Genomic DNA, 21,648 nt, shown 5'->3' on the forward strand with positions numbered 1-21,648 from the left:
GGGGGACAGGAGGGAGACACGGGGCATGAGCGGAGGGTGGGGGGAACAGGAGGGAGACACAGGGCATGATCAGGGGGTGGGGGGACAGGAGGGAGACATAGGGCATGAGTGGGGGGTGGGGGGCAACAGAGGAGACACAGGGCATGAGCAGGGGTGGGGGGAAGAGAGGGGAGACACGGAGCATGATGGGGGGTGGGGGCGAACAGGGGAGACACGGGGAAATGAGCGGGGGGTAGGGGAATCATGAGGGAGGCACAGGGCATGAGCGGGGGGTGGAGGGAACAGGGCAGACACGGGGCATGAGCGGGGGGTGGGGGCAACACGGGGGAGACACGGGGCATCAGCGGGGGGTGGGGGAACAGGGCAGACAAGGGGCATGAGCAGGGGGTGGGGTGCAACAGGAGGGAGACATGGGGCATGAGCGGGGGGTGGGGGAACAGGGCAGACACGGGGCATGAGTGGGGGGTGGGGGGAACAAGAGGTAGACATGGGGCATGATGGGGTGGGGGGGACAGGAGGGAGACATGGGGCATGAGTGGGGAGAGGGGGGCAACAGAGGAGACACAGGGCATGAGTGGTGATGGGGGGACGAGGGGGGAGACACGGGGCATGACGGGGGGGTGGGGGCGAACAGGGGAGACACGGGGCATGAGCGGGGGGTGGAGGGAACAGGGCAGACACGGGGCATGAGTGGGGGGTGGGGGCAACATGAGGGAGACACGGGGCATGAGCGGGGGTGGGAGGAACAGGGCAGACACGGGGCATGAGCGGGGGTGGGGTGCAACAGGAGGGAGACACGTGGCATGAGCGGGGGGTGGGTGGAACAGGGCAGACACGTGGCATGAGCGGGGGGTGGGGGGGAACAGAGGAGACACGGGGCATAAGCGGGGGGTGGGGGGAACAGAGGAGACACAGGGCATGAGCGGGGGTGGGGGGTACAGGGCAGACACAGGGCATGAGTGGGTGTGGGGGAACAGGGCAGACACGGGGCATGAGCAGGGGGTGGGGGGAACAGGAGGGAGACACGGGGCATGAGCAGGGGGTGGGGAGGAACAGAGGAGACACGGGGCATGAGCGGTGGGTGGGGGTAAGAGAGAAGACACAGGGCATGAGCGGGGGTTTGGGGGCACAGAGGAGACACGGGGCATGAGCGGGGGATGGGGGGAACATGGGAGACACAGGGCATGAGCGGGGGGTGGGGGCGAACAGAGGAGACACATGGCATGAACGGGGAGTGGGGGGAACAGAGGAGACATGGGGGATGAGCGGAGGGTGGGGGAAGAGGGGAGACATGGGGCATGAGCGGGGGGTGGGGGGAACCAGGGGAGACACGGGGCATGAGCGGGGTGTGGGGGGGAACAGAGGAGACACGGGGCATGAGTGAGGGGTGTGGGGGAACAGAGGAGACACAGGGCATGAGCGGGGGATGGGAGGGAACAGATGAGACATGGGGCATGAGCGGGGGATGGGGGAACAGGGAAGACACGGGGCATGAGCGGGGGTGGGGGAACAGGGCAGACACGGGGCATAAGCGGGGGGAGGGGGGACAGGAGGGAGACACGGGGCATGAGCAGAGGGTGGGGGGGAACAGAGGAGACACAGGGCATGAGCGGGGGATGGGTGGGAACAGAGGAGACACAGAGCATGAGCGGGGGGTGGGGGAACAGGGGTGACACAGGGGATGACCGTTGGATGGGGGGGATCGAGAGGGAGAAACGGACATAACCTTAGGGTGCAGGTGGCAGATCCTGCTCCTCGGCCCTCCGCAGGCCACCGTGTGCTGATGGCGTGAGCGGGGGCTGGAGGAACAGGGGAGACACAGGGCATGAGCGGCGGTGGGGGGACAGGAAGCAGACACAGGGCATGAGCGGGGGGTGGGGCGAACAGGAGGAAGACACGGACATGAGCGGGTGTTGGGGGGAACAGGAGAGAGACACAGGGCATGAGTGGGGGGTGGGGGGAACGGGAGGACGACACAGGCATGAGCGGGGGTGGGGGGAATGGAAGGAAGACACTCCCGCAGATCCCGCTCCTCCTTCTCTCAGGCAAACCACAAACAAAGATGGCGGGCGTCTTGAAAATACGACGCACTGCACGCAGCACTGGAGCCAATGGGAAAGCACGTAACATGTCCGCGGACACCACGCAACCTGCTTGCCCAATCCCTGTCCTGTCCGCGGAGTGAACAGGGAAGTGTGTCCGCGAAGCGGACACAGATATCACACATTTTTTCTGACCTACTTTTTGGTCATTTTTTAAAAAACTACTGGACGGATTTTGACCAAATTCGCAAAAGCCCGCTTTCGGGACCAAGCCGCTGCTCCTGGTCCAAATTTGGTGAAAATCCGTCCATTCAGTCTATGGGGAAAAAAAAATGGGGACCCCCCCTATAACTTTGCCCCCCCTGGACCAAACTTTGCAAGAGTGTGCCATATATTTTTTTTGCAAAGTGTGGTGTGGATTCGTCGAGGGGGAGCGAAGTTATAAGCCTCCCAAAACGTGCTCTTCCTATGGAAACAGCAACTTAACCATAACTACATATATATATATATATATCAAAGGCAAAAGCCCACATGTGGTGCAGCTAAAGCTAGCCTACTGTGGTGTCCAATCCCTGTTCTTGAAAGAAGTTGACTTTGCCTTCTGACAGAACACCCAAAGTGCGTTATGCTAGAGGTAGTAGTGGGGCCAGGAAGGAAAAAGAGAGCCAGAGAGAAGCAAGATGGTGGAACCTTGCCCAACTGTATGGGGTGCTCCCTTTCCACACTAACCCTACCCCTTCTCTTCTCAATAGGATCAAAGTCCTCTTTATTCTGCAGCACCCTTGTGTGAGGCTATTCCTTCTGAATGGTTGTGCTGCATCTTCCTGTTGAGTGGCTGGATCTGTAGAAGGGCATTAACTATCATCACAAGGAGATCCAAGAAAAGGCATGGCCATTCAGGTTCCTGTCCTGTATCTTTGCATGACCAGTCTGTATCGCCAGAACACACATCACCTACAGTTCAGCTGTCATATGTGAAATCAAATTGGATGTGGCTGCAGTAGTTATGAGCAGGGCCATGCACCATGCCCTATCTCAAAGCGTGGCATATATTTAGAGTTTACCCTACCACCATCATGGGCTACTTACTCATAATCATGATATTTTGGAACAGGGGTGCACATCTTAAATGCCCCCTCTGTGTTGTAGTGACTTTGGCTGACACTTCATCTGTCAAGAGCGTGCCTGTGCCCTGAACCTGCTCTGTGCCACTGCAGGGCATGTGCTGCAACCAAGCTGCTGATGCAGCACTGCACAGGTGTACACTATGCCTTTGGCATGGAGATTATGAAAGAGGAACTGGAGCATCCGATCACTCATATAGCGATGGATTACCTGCATTATTGTATTAAATTGATTAAAATAAAAAATGCTAGGGGGTCTTCTATACCCTTGCCAAATGGCAATCTGTCACAATATGCCAATTTGGCATTTTGGGAATAAGGTGATTTGCAATTATATTTTACTTTTGGAGCATTGAACAATAACCTTAATGCATTGTGATTGTAACAAATAAAGTACAATTGTCCACTATAGTCACATGTAGTGTTTCCCATGAAATGTCCAAACTTGCAAACATGATGTTTCCTTATATATTTCACTGTTCATTCATATGTATGTATATGCTTCTCACAATTGCTGAGCACTTCCTAAGGAATGTGTCATGTTGTAATCTTCACCCATATTGCTTCTCTTGTAAATGTGTCATCGTCAGCTGGGTCTTCAATGATTCTGTTATTGCATAATTGCATGTTTATGTGTAATGCTAAATGATGCAGCATGCAAAACCTACTTTTGATGTGGCACACTTTATATGGTGCACATTCGAGAACTCCACCACAGACATGAAGGCAACAACATTGTCTATCAAGGTGTCCAGATACAATCTCTTTGGCATTCCTTATTAGGATATGTGTAGCATTACCCTGGGTATGTCTATAGAAAAACAATAACATATCTCTGTTTAATTGATCAAGACTTATCCACACTAAAAGAGCATATATCACTCCAATGACAAAGAACAACAACAATTCAAAGTAGAAAAGTGCTACCAATGGACAATAAATAAACAAATACATAAATACAATTCAATCCCTCACTCTCCCCGCCCGCAGAACTCATGCCATGCCTCATGGCAATGCAACAACACATTCTTAATTTCTTTCTACCATGTGTTTAATGTCAGTTCCTCTTCTTAAGTTGAATTTCAAGGATCAGGCTTGGTGTTTAAAAATAATGTGTTTCTTCAGTCATCCAAAGTTTGCCTATTTGAAGTTATTTTCCTAATAGCACAGAAGTTAAAATAAAATAATGTCTTTTTTTTTTATTTTATAGTTTATTACAAACTGTTATCAATTCCTCATACAAAAGATTGACAGAATAAGACCTCCCTATAAAACCCTTAGACCTAGCAACACACTCCCTATCCCAGTAAAACATTCATCACTTCAAGTCCTACCGCCTCCTCCACTACACTTTAAAGATTTCTTTCAGAAACAGCATCAGCACAAAAATCACCTCAAAGTCTTCCCCACCCACAAGAAAGGACCAGAAATTATCAGCCAGATAACATTGCCTTTTTTTATTCAATCTTCCAAGTGCCTGGTTCTGATTTCCGTCAGCCCCCCTGCAAAATAACGGAACAAGTTGCAGTGTTTGAACTTGGCACTAAGACTCACAAAATCTACAATCTTATTTGTCTTCCCATAGATCTTCATGATTTCATTAGTTGGAGACAAGTTAAACCGAAATCTCATAAACTGGGTCCGGTACCAAGAGGAGGGGAAGATCTTTAGATACTGCGGCCTACAGCCGCAAGCCTTCACTTCATTGTGAAAAGCGATGGGTGTTTCTATCTTCTAGGGTGTGGACCCAATCTTGATTTTGTCGAGATTAGTTATAAACGCTTCTACATTCAAGCCTAAGTATTCTAATGTAGCTCTGCAGCAACACTCACATTGTCCTAAAATGTCAAGCCCAATCTTGCCCATCTCTTCACTGAGGATTTCAAATGGGGGTAAAGGGGACACTAGCAACCATTTTTGAAATAAAGATAGTGACTTCAAGACCTTTTTCACATATAGTGATATTAGGCCTAGTTCGTATCTGATAACTGCAGTCGCTATCAAGTTTGGGAGTTTTAGAATCTTCCTCCAGAATGCGCCTTCTAACAAGGCCCACACCTTATAAGGAGTGAACAGAAAAGACTCCACTCCGAAGATCAAAACCAGAGTCACTTTGGCTTCAAAGAAAGTAACTGCCGGCTCTAATGAGTATTTTCCAAATCTCCTATGAAGCATAAATGCTTGAGATGTTAACATAATAGATGTTTTTTCTTTTTAGAGCCAGAAGCCTAAGGCCGTCGACCCTCCTGTTATTGATATGAGCCCCCGGATGTACTAGAGACCGGATTTTGGTTGACGTGTTTTTTTCCAGGTACCATTTGTATCTAGAGTTCCCTTCTTACTTCTATAGAGGAGGAGCCAAATGCCTCTACCAGAAATCACTCCCCTATTTTGCCTATATATCGGAAGCCAGAAATTGAGACATGCACAATGCCAGTAATGGTATCTATCACACAAAGAATTCTTGAAACAAAGTATCCATTGACAAAGCCCTACAAGATGTACCCTAGGAGGGATGATAGTCTCTTAAGGGAGGTCCCTGAAGAAGTATGAAGCGATGAATACAAGAGGTTGGTAACATCACAAGAAATGAGAGTGACGTACTAAGAAGGATGACCATAGAAGAGAATGCATGCACCTTATGAAAACTGATGACGAAATAATGAATTGAGCAAACATTTCTTGTGCGAAATGAACATTGCACATGCAAAGAACACTGAAGAAAATATAAGTTGTTTCATAACTGTACAGCTGCTGCAATGCAAGTAGACTAAGTAATCATGAAAGCTGGCTATACGTAGTGAATAGACTGCAGGCGGTGCCGCCAATATGTATATATTTTTAGAGTCTGGATGTTCGACGTCACAACTTTAGTAAGCCAGGACCCGAGAAAGAGAAGGGGTGAAAGTGTGTCACAGCAGAAAAGCAGCTGGAAATCAAGGAAGGATCGGGAAGGCTATCTGGTCAAGCGTTGGGGCAGCGAAGAACTGGTTATCTATTCAAGGAGATACAATAAACGTGAGAAGCAAGGCGAGCTCCTGTTAAGGTGCAACGGAAACACTTTACATGCCAAGTTTCATTAATTTAATATCATTAAATCCGAAGAAAGGAGCTCAAATTGTAAGTGATTCCAATCCGGCACTTCACCTACGTCAACGCCTAGTGTGTAATGCACAACTGAAATCCTTATTTATTTGTGTCTAAAAGTTATTTTATTCTGAACGATGTACCACTCATATCATGCCCCTCGCTTGGAACGTCCACCCCCCGTCTCACTGAACCAGGAATCAGGCTGGTTTGCAAAGTTAAAATATTTATTTATGTATTTACAAATTAATCACACTATGTTTAATGGTTATACAATAATCACCAATGGGGTGATGTAGCATTAAGCAATCTCTTTAATCACAAGGAGTAATAGTGAGCAAAACAATTCAGCACAGAAATAATACTTTTGGGTGTGTGTTCAGAAAAGATAGCAGTGTGGTTACTATTTCCCCCTGCACACCCTTCAACCCCGCAATAGACAATGTAAAGAGATAGGAGGAGAGAACAGGTTTCAGGAATGGCAAAATTCAAACAATATATCAATACCAATTTCCCCCCAGCAGCACAAGGGAAAAACTGAATTGATTGGCAAGTTGTCAAACTGGTTTTAAAGTTATCTGAGAAAGAAAGGTGCAAAAACACTAAATCTGGTTTAAATTGCTGAAATTGTTTAAATTCTTATGGGAGCCACTTTGGATCGTTACAGACAAACACTAGTAATTATTTAATACTAAGAAGCAATGTGAGGTCTTAAAATTGAGGTCGGAAGCAAGAAAAAGCTGTTTTACATGTGTCAAAATTACCCTAAATGAAAATTTGCAGCAAACTTTTCAGTGCGCAATAATCGCGATTACAGGAGAACTATATGGGTTTGGAATGCGGATTTGGATGCAAATTAAAGCTGTGGATATTAGCTACAATAAGACTAGCAAAAAATTGAATGAGTTATGGATGTTTTAGGGGAGGTCGTTTTTCTGAGATAGGCGCAAGAATGGGAAAACGGGAATGCACTTTTAAAAGACAAATGGGATTTCTTATACATAGATTATGACTATAGAAAAAGAGAATGCCACAAATGAATCTTCACAGTCTTGGCCAGGCACCCTTCACGTGGTGGATACTCACTTTCTTTCTGGGATTCAATTTATTTATTCACAACACTAAAGATTTATGATTTTAGAAAACAAATTAGATAAACTTAGCGCAATAAAAAAGTTCTGACAATTCAAAAATACTCCTAACACTATCGGTTCTGAATACAAGAGAGGATGGATTTAAGATTGGGATTGAACTAAGCAAGGAACATAGGCTAGTGACACAGTTCTATCTATAGATACACACTATATGGGTTTCAACCGGAACTGTCAGGGATTCTGGTCAGGGATTCTGGTTCTGGGACAGACTGCTGGGCACACCGGATTGGGCTGGGTCTGATCTGCAATGGCTCTGGTCACAGCACGGCACAACAGGATTGGCTCTTTTGATTCTGGTGATAATTATTTTCAGCAGGGAAGCAGTACAGCACAGCCTGGCTGTTTCTTTTGTTCCCCTTAGATTTCTGGGGTTGGTTCTAGTTCTGGAAATTTAAGGCCTGGCTGAAAATGGTTCAGCTATATGATGGGCCTTTCTGCTTTCCAAATTTCTGGAGTCTGGAGCAAGGAAGATGGAGGGGTCTGCTTCAGGGTGCTCCGCCAGCAATCGGTTAGTGGGTGAATCTGTGTGTCCTTTTTCAGTGCTGAGCTGTCTCTATGTATGCTTATGATAAAGGGGTGTGTGTGCTGAATTATCCTAAGTGCGCCTCCTTGCTAGGGATTTGTCAGGGTCTCCTCTCTCCCTTGATAGGAGGAGAAAAACAGTGTGTCATCATGATGATGTGGTTTTACGAGGCCTAGAGTCTACTCCTCGCCTCTTAATCACCAAATCTACTTTTGGTACCATACATATTTCCATGTGTGCAACCTCTATAACAATAACATATATATATATATTACATACTTTGTGTAGCAGATACTCCTCCAAACCCCATCGCTGTAAGATCTTGTGCCTGCTTTTTACAGAATTTTGCCCTTTTTGTCTGGAACACAATGTCCAATTTCGGAGCAAATTTCCACAAATGTGTGCATTGAATATGGGCATAAGTGTATGAGGTTTCATGCTTCTATCAAAAGTAGATTTTGTGTAATATCACTTTTTCCGCCGTTCCTTCCTAGAACATGTCAGAGAGTTCTGGTGCCTTTTCTCTTGTGCATCCAGAAATCACATGAACAATGTTGTTATTTCTATAATTTTCACAATTTTACATAGTAAGTTATATGTATTTGAACAAAATGTTCTTTGTGAATGTCCAGCCATAGATGGCTGTTTGTCTCCGCCTCCTTCTTCACACACAGGTGTGATTTCCTGGTGGAGAGAGAGGCCCTGCCTCTGTGGAGGAAGCTGTTATACTGGTTTGGTGGCTTTGAGTCAGGCTTAAATCAAAAAGTTATTTCTGTTGCATGTTTTTCTTGGTTTAAAATAAACTTGTGATTTCAAACTTGCAGCTAGAACACTTATTCCAGATTCTACACCATGGGATCAACAGTTACAAGATAGGTTACTCTCAATAACAGGTCACTTAGTTTTCAACCATTTGATTTCAGTTGTACCGGTCTAAATTCTATCATGCAGGCTTCTGACAGCTGTAATTCAGGCGGCCGAGGGTACCGCGCCCACATTTTGACAGATTTTTGATGACAAATTCAGCTTTTCATGACATTGCAAGTTCACAATGATTTCTTGAACTAATTGAATGGCACCCAGCAAGACTTTTGAATGTTTGTGGGTGTTTTATACCGGCATTCTGCAGTTTCAGCAACCAAGAAAAGGGATTAAAGGCAAGATTTTGGATTTCTTTCAGCAAAGCACTGCTTTTCCCACTGTGTTCCATTTTTACTTGTTGGGCAGCCCAGTGACATGTTTCTGGAGTGAGATCTCTGTTCCACCGCTGACAACATGTATGGTACACTTTGCAGCCATCTTTTTGTGTTGCAAAGCGTGATTTGCATAGGTTTTGGCACGCAGAATGGTTTTGCGGCCATTTTGAAATTTCTGGCACCATCAGAGCACAGGGATGCCACATGGTAGAGCAAAAAGTGGGTCAATACCTCCCACAGAGCCCCCCTGCTGACTTAAGTTTGACCGCCCCTCAAGGGGAAGTTGGGAGATTGGGATGTTCATTCTTTCTTTTTCTTCTCCCATCAGTGCTGGATAGACAGGGTCTCCTTGCCGGTTCTGGATGGGAGTGTGGAGCGATACTCCGGGACTCTTGGGTCTTTCCTCCCCGTCCAGGAGTGGTACTCCTTGGTGCTTAGAATCCTTGGTTTCCGTGCTATAAAACAGATCAGAGCATGTTTATGGACTTTTCCCCAATACTATTCATGTAGTGGGGCAGATGCATACATTTGACATACACTTGACAATATTTCCCGCCTGTAATTCCTAATGATTTTAACAGGTGGAATGGTTTTAACAGTTGGAATTTCCTAGGGATCTGGAATGTCCCCCTCTGGGTTTCCGGATGGCTCCTCTATTTGCCCGCAGAGTATGCCTAGAATGGCAACACTTCAGCTGGTTGATGTGGACCCACTTGTCTCCCCCCTCTGCCAAACTGCCTTTGGGGATGCAGAATTTTGTAGGCGACTGGTGAGATTCTATCTACAATTTCAAAAGGACCCCGCCAAGTAGGGAGAAATTTGCATTGTTTGGCCTGGTTCCTTTGGAAATTGTACAAATAGACCTGGTCTCCTACTTGGTATTCTTGTTTAGTTGTCTTAAGGTCATATTGGGTCTTCATACTGTCTGCAGATCTTTCTAGATTCTGCTAAGCATAGGCAAACGCATGTTGAAGGTGTTTTCTCAGATTCTCAACATACTCATGAGTTGTGGAGGCATTTATCAAGGACTGCTCTTGGGTTCTGTAGAGCAGATGCTGGGGAGGCACCATCCTTCGTCCAGTCATCAGCTCAAATGGAGACATTTTTGTTGTAGAAGAAGGGGTCAATCTGATGGCCATCAGGACAAGGGGTAATCGAATGTCTCCACTTGGCCCAGAATCTGCCACAAACTTTTTTAATATGCTCACAATAGTCTTGTGATGTCTCTCAACTCCACCACTAGAGGCTAGTCGGTAGGCAATGTGTACTTTCCTTTTGACCCCAAGTATCTCCCCATCTTTGTCATTACCTCGCTAGTGAAATGGCTACCTCAGTCTGACTCAATCCTTTGGGGTAGTCCAAAATGCGAAAAGATGTGATTGATCATCAGAGCAGCTGCTGTTTCTGCCTTGCAATTTGGGGCCGGGAGGCATTCCACCCATTTAGTGAACAAGCATGTTACGGTCAACATGTACTTGTTCCCACTAGAGGAGCAAAATCACGGGCCCAATAAAATCAACTTGTAAATCTGACCAAGGCAGTGTCATCCCCCTCTTTTGGAGGGGAGCACGGTGTGTGAGTGATGTTGGCTGATATTGTGCACACACAAGACACCCCTTCAAGTATTGGTCGAGGTCATGCCCCATGTGTGACCAGTATGCAACCTCTCGCAAGATTTCTAGTGTCGTATGAAACCCCCTATGACCGGCTGTGGCCGCATCATGGGCGTGACTTAGCATCAGGCTTCGGAATGAGGTGGGGACCACCCACTGGTCATGGCCAGCTATGGATCTCCACACCAACAAACCATCTTGGATTCAGAACATTTTTGGACATTTCATCAACACTCGGAGGTCCTCTTTCCCTATGTAAACGGTATCCGTCAGGGGAAAATTCTCAGGGTCCTCAATGTGTTCATAAAACTTACCAATTATTGGATCCCCTTTTTGAGCCTTAATCAAATCAGCATCTGGGGTCTCCTTACTCAATTGGCAGTTGAGAGTTCATTGTGAGCATTTGTCTGGGACCTAGTGATAGCAGTGACCTGGATTTCCCCCAACAGGGACTCGATTCCAAGTAGATCCCCTTGGATGGCTCGGGTTTTGGCCAGCTGGTCAGCTAGGTCATTTGCAGTGTTGTCTGATCCCTCTACTTTAGAATGACCCTTGATCTTTTTCCAGTAGATGGTCATCCAATTTGAGGTTAACAGGTTAACAGATCATCAAATTTTTGTATTGATTTCCCATGTTTCAATGTTTTTTATTAGCACATAGCATGCCTCTGCTTTTCCAGTTAACCAGGTGCTCCACAAACCCGTTCCAAACATAATCCGAATCAGTGATTATGACCAGTTTGTGGAGTTGGTGTTGGACAGCAGTGAGGATGGCTTGATCCACAACCATCAACTCTGTCACTTGACTACTTCGGGGACCGATTTTGTACACAGAAAAGGGTTCTGGGGCATCATTCACCCATGCATTACCCACGCCAGCCACTAGTTCTTTCTCCCCGTTGTTGTCAACATGGTAGGAGCACCCATCCACATAGACAGCGGGCATTCCCTCACACTGGTCTTCTTCATAGACTTTGTGTGGGGAATTAAGGTATGCCCCCATGTTGTCCTTGATTTTAAGACTTTCTTCCTCGAGACAGTTTTCTCTGTCACAATCATGCAAGTCAGCCAGACCTTGCGCGGGGGGACTCTTCTTGTTTAGGCCATATCTGACCTCCACAGGAAAGCCTTGCATTGATAGAATGCATTGATAGAATCCAGGAAGTAAATCGGGAATTACTGAGGACAGAGACCCTGAGGCCCCAAGAAATTGTCACGGGTTCTGCACCACTGTGCCTTTTGAAAGGAGAGTTTTGCTCCGGCAGCCCTCAACTGTGGCAGGACATAACGGATCTCAGCTATTTGTTCCTCCATAGTTGAGCTTTTGACTAGAACACCATCTACATAGGCCAGGTTACCCCTTTCACCCTGGTCGGGCATGGCCTTGTGTAGAAAAATGTTAAATTCATTGCCGGAGTTGATGTATTCGAAGGGAGTCCGGGTCCATGTGTACTGCTGCCCCCCGAAGGTAAAGGCCAGCTTGTATTGGTCCTCCCTACTGACAGGTACAGTCCAGTACCCATGGGTCAGGTAAATGGCAGTGAATAACTTTGACCCCTGGATCTGGGCCAGCCCTTGTTAAATGAAGGGAAGAGGCCATCAGGAAGTATGGACGCGTTTGTTGAGCCCCCTTAGGTCAGCACAGAGTCTCCACTGGCCGGTTGGTTTCGAAATCCCCAGCACCACATTTTTTAAGGTGCTGTGGACTGGACAAATTATCCCATGGGACTCAAGGTTCCTAAGTATTTCAGTAACGGACTCCATTGATGCGAGAGGCAAGCAATATTGCCTCACAAACACTGGAGTCGTGCCAGGGTCCGTGGGAATTGTTGTGTGAATGTCGGTGCAACCACAGTCATATGAGTCCACTGCAAAGATATCTTGAAAATCTAAGAAAACTTGTTTCAATTTTTGCCTTTGCTCCAGAGTCTCACAGGCATCCGCTAGGTTCACTCTCTCTTCAACCATCTGCCTGAAGCCTGGAAAGACTTCCGGTTTGGCTATATCAGTGGCCTCCTCCTGCTGGGTGGAGAAGTCCCTGGTCAGATTGCTGATTTGGACTGGTGGCTTCAGGTGGGAAAGGCAGTCCTTGTGGACCTGAAAGATCACCTCATCCCTCCTGAAGTCACAGTTCACATCTTCCTTACCATAAGGGCAGGAAGAGTACACCAGGAAATTCCCCCCATGCCGGGTGATGATCCTGTCTGGTGTTGTGTTATCGTCGCTATCACTATCAAAACAGTCCTTGGGGATTGGTCCTAACAGTTCATTACCTAAATCTATGGAAAAATGTCGGTCATCAACCGCCATTCCAATAATGGAGCCTGCAGCCAGAGTGATACTCTTTAGGTCGCTGTTATCCACCTCTATTGAAATGGTGTTGTGTTTTATGTTGACTAGTGGTGTTGGGTTTACCCCCAATCCTTGCTGTTGGAAGTGAGCATTGAGATGGACATAGGCGTCAGGGTTTTTCAGTTTCTGTCTTCTTTTAATTTTTACTTCCAGTGAGAAATGTCGGGTCTGTTCTGGAATGGTGACTTCCTCTCCAATCTGAATTTCAACTGCATATGGCAGCAGATGTGCTGACCGAAATGCTTTCTCTGGGTCATCAAAGTCCATGGCATTACCCGCTAATCGGGACCAAGCTTTGAAGTTTATTAGGTCCAAACTAATGGCAAAACGATTGAGAATGTCACTGCCTAAATAAAATGTGGCAAGGACCTCTCGCACGACCCAACAATTATGGACCTTGCTCTTGTTGCCTATGGACATTTTGAGCATACAGCTGCTAGGCAGGATATGTTTGGAATTGGGTGTTTCCAGGTCCATTTCCCATTTGTCTAGCAGTTTAAATGTGGGAACGGGTGGATCTTTTGGGAGTTTGCGGAACATGGCCTCACTGATCAAGCTCTTACCGCTGTTCACACACACTTGGGCGAGAACAGAGTCCTTCTCCTCATTTAACTGAATGGGGATGAACAACTGCTCTCCAATTTTGGGAATATCAGCCAGGCTTTCAGCTGATTTCTCATCTTTTTGGACTATAGGAATGGGATTTTCTGATTGTGAATTGGTATAGAATTTCAATGTTTCCTTCCAGTGTGGAATGCCACCTTAGACTGGAAGGAAGGTTGATTTTCAGAAATAGAGAGGAGTCCCCATCACCAGTTATCACGTCTGGGATTTGATTATTCATGAAGTGAAATTCTATTTGGTCAGGTTTTTGTTCAACCATGTGGCATGTGCCGTTTAAACTAACATGGTTGACACTATGTTTCAATTTTATTGGTCGGCTAGTCTGGGTCCAGAGGACCTTGTTCACACAATCTATGAAGGAAGACAACCTACGCAGGATGTCATTCCCTAGTAAACAAGATGTGCCCTCTGGAGTCACAACTATGACCGGGTGCTTCACCTTTTGTCACCCAATTTTAACGTCCAAATCCGCAGTCCCCTCAATGGGAATTTCCTTCCCGTCGAAGTTCTGTAGTTGTCCAGGAAGAGGGGTGTAATGAATTTGGTATTTCTCCCCCTTCCCAAATTCAGTTGATCAAAGGCCCTTTTTGACAGAAGGGTAGCTTGGGATGCAGTGTCCACCAGTGCCAAAATTGTACATTGCCCCTATATTTGGACCGGGGCATAAAATCTTCCCTCCTTTTCCTCAAGGGGGCAAAGATAATGCACATTTTTGGCGAACTGGTGGAGTAGTTTCTAGGCTTTGGATACTGACAGAGAGGTGATTTTGGGCAGGATTTTGTTTGGGCTATTGTGAATCTGTAAGGAAAAGATGACAGCTAGATATGAGGGGAGTTTTGGGTTCCACTGGTTCTGATTCTGGGCTGCCCCCCCCTTTTTGGAGGCAGTCACCAGGATGAGTTTGAACCAGGGGATTTTCATGCTGGGTGCTGATGATGGGCAGTTCTAACTCATTCCCCACATCTACCCAGTCTGGATTTGGATCCTTTGGGACCCATTTTTCTTTGGGAGGAGTTCCCCCATCCCTGAAGGAGAAGATTCTTTTCCCAGGATCCTCTGAGGACCCCTCTCCTTCAAACTGGAAGATGTGTACCTCCTCCTCAAAATGGGTCTTTTTGGGCTCTTTATTTCTCCTACCCACCCTCTGCTCCTTGGGTGGCAGACTTTCGGGGCAAGAGATTGTGGTTCCGGTTCCTGGGTTTCCAGGGGTTTTCCACAAATGGGGAAGGAAGCTTCCTACAAGGCTTTACACTCCCCTTCCCCTTGTGCCTCTTCACTGGGAACCGGTGGGTTGTCGGGGTTCTTCTGCCGTTGTTGTTCTGGAGTACCAGACCCTGGATTCGAGGAGTTCTGAGCCGCCATGCTCATCTGAGGGTTCTGTTGAGCCCTCAGCGTGATACCCAGATCCTGTGCCATGTTCTGGACCTGGCGCTCTAGTTGGCACACCCGCTCTGGCTGGTACGGGGTCCTCATGTCTCCCCTGGGTTGATCCCGGGTGGGTAACTATCCCTTCTCACAAAATACCCCAAGTTTGGAAAGTTTGGGTACCCCTCCACCCTTGGCCTCCCCTCTCCCAGATTGGGCTCTCTGGGTTCCGGAAAGTGGGGAAAGAAGGATGGGTTGTTTTGGGGGTTGAAATTTGGCATGTACCTGGGAAAGAAATTTGGTCCGGCATTTGGGGGATTACTGTTCCCCTGGGGAAAGTGAGGAGGGAAGTTCCCTGGGTTTCCTGCTGTCTGGTTGGATCCCCCCCCTGGGCTGGAGGAGTCCACACATAACCCAGGATGGGTCTATTTCCCTTGGGCTGATGTAGTCAGGGGAGTTAGGGGTCCCTTTTGTTGGGTTGCCTCCCTGGCTCCCTGTTTGTGATTGGCCGGAGGGCCTTCTGGGTTTGGGGTTGTTTGGATTCTGTGCAGGAAGGTTCTTAGGCCCCCCCATCTCCAGAACTAAAATGGGGGCAACCTTCACCTCTGCCACCTTAGCAGCAGCAGGGGTGTTAGTTGTTTTGGGGCTTTTGCTGCGATTTTTATTTAGCAACGGCTTCTGTACCTCATAGATGTGCGTTGTTTGTTCAATGACCCAGTATAGTGATCTTTTCTCATGAAAGTCCCTCACTAGCTGGGTCCTAATGTACTTAGGGAGAGCATGAAAGAACGTGTTCACAAATTCTTTACTGTCAGTGCGCACCCTTAATTCCTGAACAAATTCTTGCAGGGCCTGGTCTTCCCCACATTGCCAGATGTAGGCTGCTTTGTGAGCCTCTTGAGGATTCCTATGAATGGAAAAATGTTTCAGGATGGCCGCCCTATAAGTGGACCATCTGGAATGATTCTGATCCTCCAGCCCCGCAAAGAAGCTGGAGTATTCAGGAGAAAATGTCCACTTTACATATTGAATACAGCTTTGGCTGTCCTTCAGATGGAAAGTTTCCATCATCCGTTCAAATAGCTCAAGGTGCTCCCAAACCGAATAATTATGCATTCTTGTGGTAGGGCGTAATGACGCTCCTAATGTCTTTTATTTGTTTCAGGGGATCCTTGAGCAAGGCCCTCTTAACTTTGTTGGCTTTTTTGGTTCGGGTCACCCTGGTCCACTCATCCTCTGACTCAGAGGCACTGCTACCAGAGGTGGCTGTCTGGTCTTCTAGGCTCTCCCAGATTCTGCGGGCTTGGGAATGGCTGGCAGAATGTTGGGGCCTAGTACCTTGGGTCATGTGGTGCTCAGAAGAGTCTTCTGACTCTTCCTTGCTCCCAGGATTGGCTGAGTACCCCCCCCCCCCCACTGTCCTAGCTGGGGAGAGGTATTTAGTATGCTCTTAGTGGGCCTATTCTCATGGAGTTCCCCACCAAATTTTACCATCTGATCTCTGGGTAAGTTATATTTCTGAGGATCCATTTCTCTGATCCTCCACTCATTGGAGTCTCCCTGATCAGAGAAGATGGCCCTAGCACTTGGGAACCTATACATAGACACCCGCCCATCCATTTCTGGGAGGTGCTGGCCTATTATCCCCATATTCCCCCGTGTGTTGAAGTCTACCATCCCCGTGGCGCTTGGCTCATGTGAGCCATTGGAAATGGGGGTGGCAGAGTCCATGGAATTTAAGAAATTAAAGTATCTGGTGCCATGGTTTCTAAGGTTATGCTCAGGGGTTTCCCTCCCCCATCGTACCTCATCTCTCTCAGCCCCTACTCCCTGTTCACATGCAAGAACCTGACCCCTTTGTTCTTCTATTAAGGCCTTGCTGGTCTCTATTAATTGTTCCTGAATGGCTACCTGTCTATGGAGCCTGTCATTTTTCTCACAGAGAGCCTCATTGTCTCTCTCTGCTTCCTGCCTAATTTTGGAGTATTGGGCTAATTTTTGCTGCAGGAGGCTCACCTCCTGAGTCCTGTCCTTACTGGCTTGGTCATTCTTTGCCAGAACATCTTCCACCCTGCTGACGTGCTCAAACAGTTTTTCGTAGTCCATTTTGAGCTCACCCATTCCCTGAAGGGCCAGGTGATTTTCTTCCATCTTGGTTTTTAAATAACTGACTTCTTGGCCTAAGGTGTCCCTTTCCTGAATTAGAGTGCCCCTCTGTGCAGCCACGTCGTTCCTTTGTTTTTTTAATGCACCAGCTTTCTGGCGCTCTTCATCAAATTATGTTTCAGATTCAAGGTCTTTAATAATTAATTTATTATTTTCTTCTTTTATCTCATCAATCTGATTTTCCAGGGCCATTATCTGCCCTGCGCAGGCCCTATTATAATTTAATTGCTGTTCCAGCTTTTGTTGACTCTGTAGTAGAGAGTCCAATCTTTCCTGAGACTCTTTTTGTGGTGTCAGTAATTTGGTATCCTGCTCTACCCTCTCTTGCTGCAGGAGATCCAGATCTTCTTTGACTTTTGTCAGGTACTGTCTGGTTTCACTCTCTGATTTTTGGATCTTTTGTAGCCTTTGCTCTGCAGAGGCCAGATCAGTTTGGGTCTTCTCTAGTGATTGTACTTGCCTTTTTGCCAGATCTAGGTTTTCGGCATATTTTTCCTGTATTACTCTAATGTGGAGGTACAGATATGCTGCTATTTTGGCAATTTTACATTGCTCTTCTTTTACCCTTGGGGCCATATACAGCTTACTAAGTGCCATGTGTAATGGAACCTGGTCCTGCCTTGTATCTAATTCCATGGCAGTGATTTGTTGTTTGATTCCCTGCAGCCAAACATTCTGATCCTGCTCTGTCCATTCACCCCAGACAATTTGTGCAGTAGGTGTTTTTTTGCCAAATTAATTTCCACTGGGGTCGCCATTCCGGAAATATTATTTTCCTTCTGACTTATATCAGGGTTATTTGTACCTTTGCAAAACAGGCCAAGCTCCTTTGAGTGTTTCTATTGAAGGGTGTTTTTACAGTGTAGCACAGTGTGGTAGCCCAACAAGGTGTATGTACCCCATCAGTTAGCATGCTGTATTAGACTGTCACAAGTGGTATGTCTACTTCAGGATCTCGTGACGGGCCCCCAATCTGTAAGTGAATTCAATCCGGCACTTCACCTAAGTCAACGCCTAGCGTTTAATGCACAACTGAAATCCTTATTTATTTATGTCTAAAAGTTCTATTATTCTGAACGATGTACCACTCATATCACGTCTCTCTCTTGGAACCCCACACCCCTCCGGTCACACAGAACCAGGAATCAGGCTGGTTTGAAAAGTTAAAATATTTATTTATATATTTACAAATTAATCACACTATGGTTAATGGGTATACAATAATCACCAATGGGGTGATGTAGCATTAGGCAATCTCTTTAATCACAAGGAGTAATAGTGAGCAAAACAATTCACCACAGAAATAATTATTTTGGGTGTGTGTTCAGAACAGATAGCAGTGTGGTTACTATTTCCCCCTGCACACCCTTCAACCCCCCAATAGACAATTTAAAGAGACAGGATGAGAGAACAGGTTTCAGGAATAGCAAAATTCAAACAATATATCAATCCCAATTTCCCCCCAGCAACACAAAAGAACAACGTAATTGATTGGCAAGCTGTCAAAATGGTTTTAAAGTTATCTAAGAATGGAAGATGCAAACACACTAAATCTGGTTTAAATTGCTGAAATTGTTTAAATTCTTATGGGAGCCGCTTTGGATAGTTGTAGACAAACACTAGCAATGATTTAATACTAAGAAGCAATGTGAGGTCTTAAAATTGAGGTCGGAAGCAAGAAAAAGCTGTTTTACACGTATCAAAATTTCCCTTAATGAAAAGTTGCGGCAAACTTTTTAGTGCGCGATAATCGTGATTACGGGAGAACTATATGGATTTGGAATGCAAATTAAAGCTGTGGATGTAAGTTACATTCAGACGTTAAAATTTTGATTCTAGCAAAACAATTGAATGAGATATGGACATTTAAGTGGAGGTCGTTTTTCTGAGATAAGCGCAAGAATGGGAAAACAGGAATGCACTTTTAAAAGACAAATGGGATTTCCTATACTAGATTATGACTATAGAAAAAGAGAATGCCACACATGAATCTCCACAGTCCTGGCCATGGACCCTTCACGTGGTGGATACTTACTTTCTTTCTGGGATTCAATTTATTTATTCACAACACTAATGATTTATGATTTTGGAAAACAAATGAGAGAAACTTAGCGCAAGAAATGTTGTGACAATTCAAAAATACTCCTAACACTACCAGTTCTGAATCCAAGAGAGGATGGATTTAAGATTGGGATTGAACTAAGCAAGGTACATAGGCTAGTGACACAGTTCTATCTATAGATACTCACTACATGTGTTTCAACCGGAACCGTCAGGGATTCTGCTTCTGGGACAAACTGCTTGGCACACCGGATTGGACTGGGTCTGATCTGCAATGGCTCTGGTCACTGCACGGCACAACGGGATTGAATCTTTTGGTTCTGCTGATAATTCATTTAAGCAGGGAAGCAGTACAGCACAGCCCGGCTGTTTCTTTTGTTCCCCTCAGATTCCTGGGGTTGGTTCAGGTTCTGGAAATGTAAGGCCTAGCTGAAAATGGTTCAGCTATATGATGGACCTTTCTGCTTTCCAAGTTTCTGGAGTCCGGAGCAAGGAATACAGATGGATCTGCTTCAGGGTGCTCCGCCAGCAATCGGTTAGTGGGTGAATCTGTGTGTCCTTTTTCAGTGCTGAGTTGTCTCTATTTATGCTTATGATAAAGGGGTGTGTGTGCTGGATTATCCTAAGCATGGGCCCTTGCTAGGGATTGGTCAGGGTCTCCTCTCTCCCTTTATAGGGGCAGAAAAACAGTGTGTCATCATGATGATGTGGTTTATGATGCCTAGAGTCCACCCCTCGCCTCTTAATCACCAAATCGACTTTTGGTGCCATACATATTTCCATGTGTGCAACCTCTATAACAATAACATATATAGATTACATATTTTGTGTAGCAGATACTTCTCCAAACTCTGTCGCTGTAAGATCTTGTGTCTGCTTTTTTACAGAATGTTGCCCATTTTGTCCGGAACACGATGTCCAATTTTGGAGCAAATTTCCACAAATGTGCGCATTGGATATAGGCATAAGTGTACGAAGTTTCATGCTTCTATCAAAAATACATTTTGTGTAATATGATTTTTTCCGCCGCTCCTTCCTAGAACATGTCACAGAATTCTGGTGCCTTTTTACCCGTGCATCCAGAAATCACATGAACAATGTTGTTATTTCTATAATTTTCACAATTTTACATAGTAAGTTATATGTATTTAAACAAAATGTTCTTTGTGAATGTTGCCACAGATGGCTGTTTGTCTCCGCCTCCTCCTTCTCCCTGCAGCTCAAAAGCAGTCTCCTCCCAGATCCTCCTGGGCCCAGGCCAGTTTACGACCCTACACACTTAGCCTTCCTTTGTTTGGAGGAAGTCCAATGTCTTCTTCGCCTGGCAGACCATATTCTTCCCCACCCTATAATCATCACACAGGTGTGATTCCCTGGTGGAGAGGGAGGCCTGGCCTCTGTGGGGGAAGCTGTTATAATTGTTTGGTGGCTTTGAGTCAGGCTTAAATCCAAAAGTTATTTCTGTTGCATTTTTTTCTTAGTTTAAAATAAACTTGTGATTTCAAACTTGCAGCTAGAACAATTATTCCAGATTGTACACCATGGGCTCAACAGTTACAACATAGGTTAGTTACTCTCAATAAGAGGTCACTTAGTTTTCAACCATTTGGTTTCAGTTGTACAAGTTTAAATTCTATCATGCAGGCTTCTGACAGCTGTAATTCAGGCGGCCAAGGGCACTGCACCCAAATTTTGACAGATTCCACAGGCAGACAACATTTGCTGTGGATGTTTTGATGACAAATTCAGCTTTTCGTGACATTGCAAGTTCACAATGATTTCTTGAACTAAGTGAATGGTAGCACCCAGCCAGAATATTGGATGTTTGTGGGTGTTTTATATCGGCATTCTGCAGTTTCAGCAACCAAAAAAAAGGATTTAAAAGCAAGATTTTGGATTTCTTTCAGCAAAGCACTGCGTTTCCCTCTGTGTTCCATTTTTACTTGTTGGGCAGCCCAGTGACATGTTTCAAGAGTGAGATCTCTGTTCCACCACTGACAACATGTATGGTACACTTTGCAGCCATCTTTTTGTGTTGCAAAGCGTGATTTGCATAGGTTTTGGCACGCAGAATGGTTTTGCAGCCATTTTGAAATTTCTGTCACCATCAGAGCACAGGGATGCCCCATGGTAGAGGAAAAAGTGGGTCAATACATCCCACAAAATGAATTCTCCTATCACGTGGGGTGGATGGAAATAGAAAATGGGCAAGCTACATCAAGACTGAAGATAAGAACGTGCTCACACTCCCTTCTAGTCTCAGGCACTCTGCAAGGCCAAGTTCAAAGACAATTCGAATGGCAGACGGCATGAGTGATGATGGCGGTGGGCTAATTGGGTGG

Source organism: Ambystoma mexicanum, chromosome 7p (genome assembly GCF_040938575.1).
Source record: "Ambystoma mexicanum isolate Mex_15411 chromosome 7p, UKY_AmexF1_1, whole genome shotgun sequence".
Taxonomy (NCBI): domain Eukaryota; kingdom Metazoa; phylum Chordata; class Amphibia; order Caudata; family Ambystomatidae; genus Ambystoma; species Ambystoma mexicanum.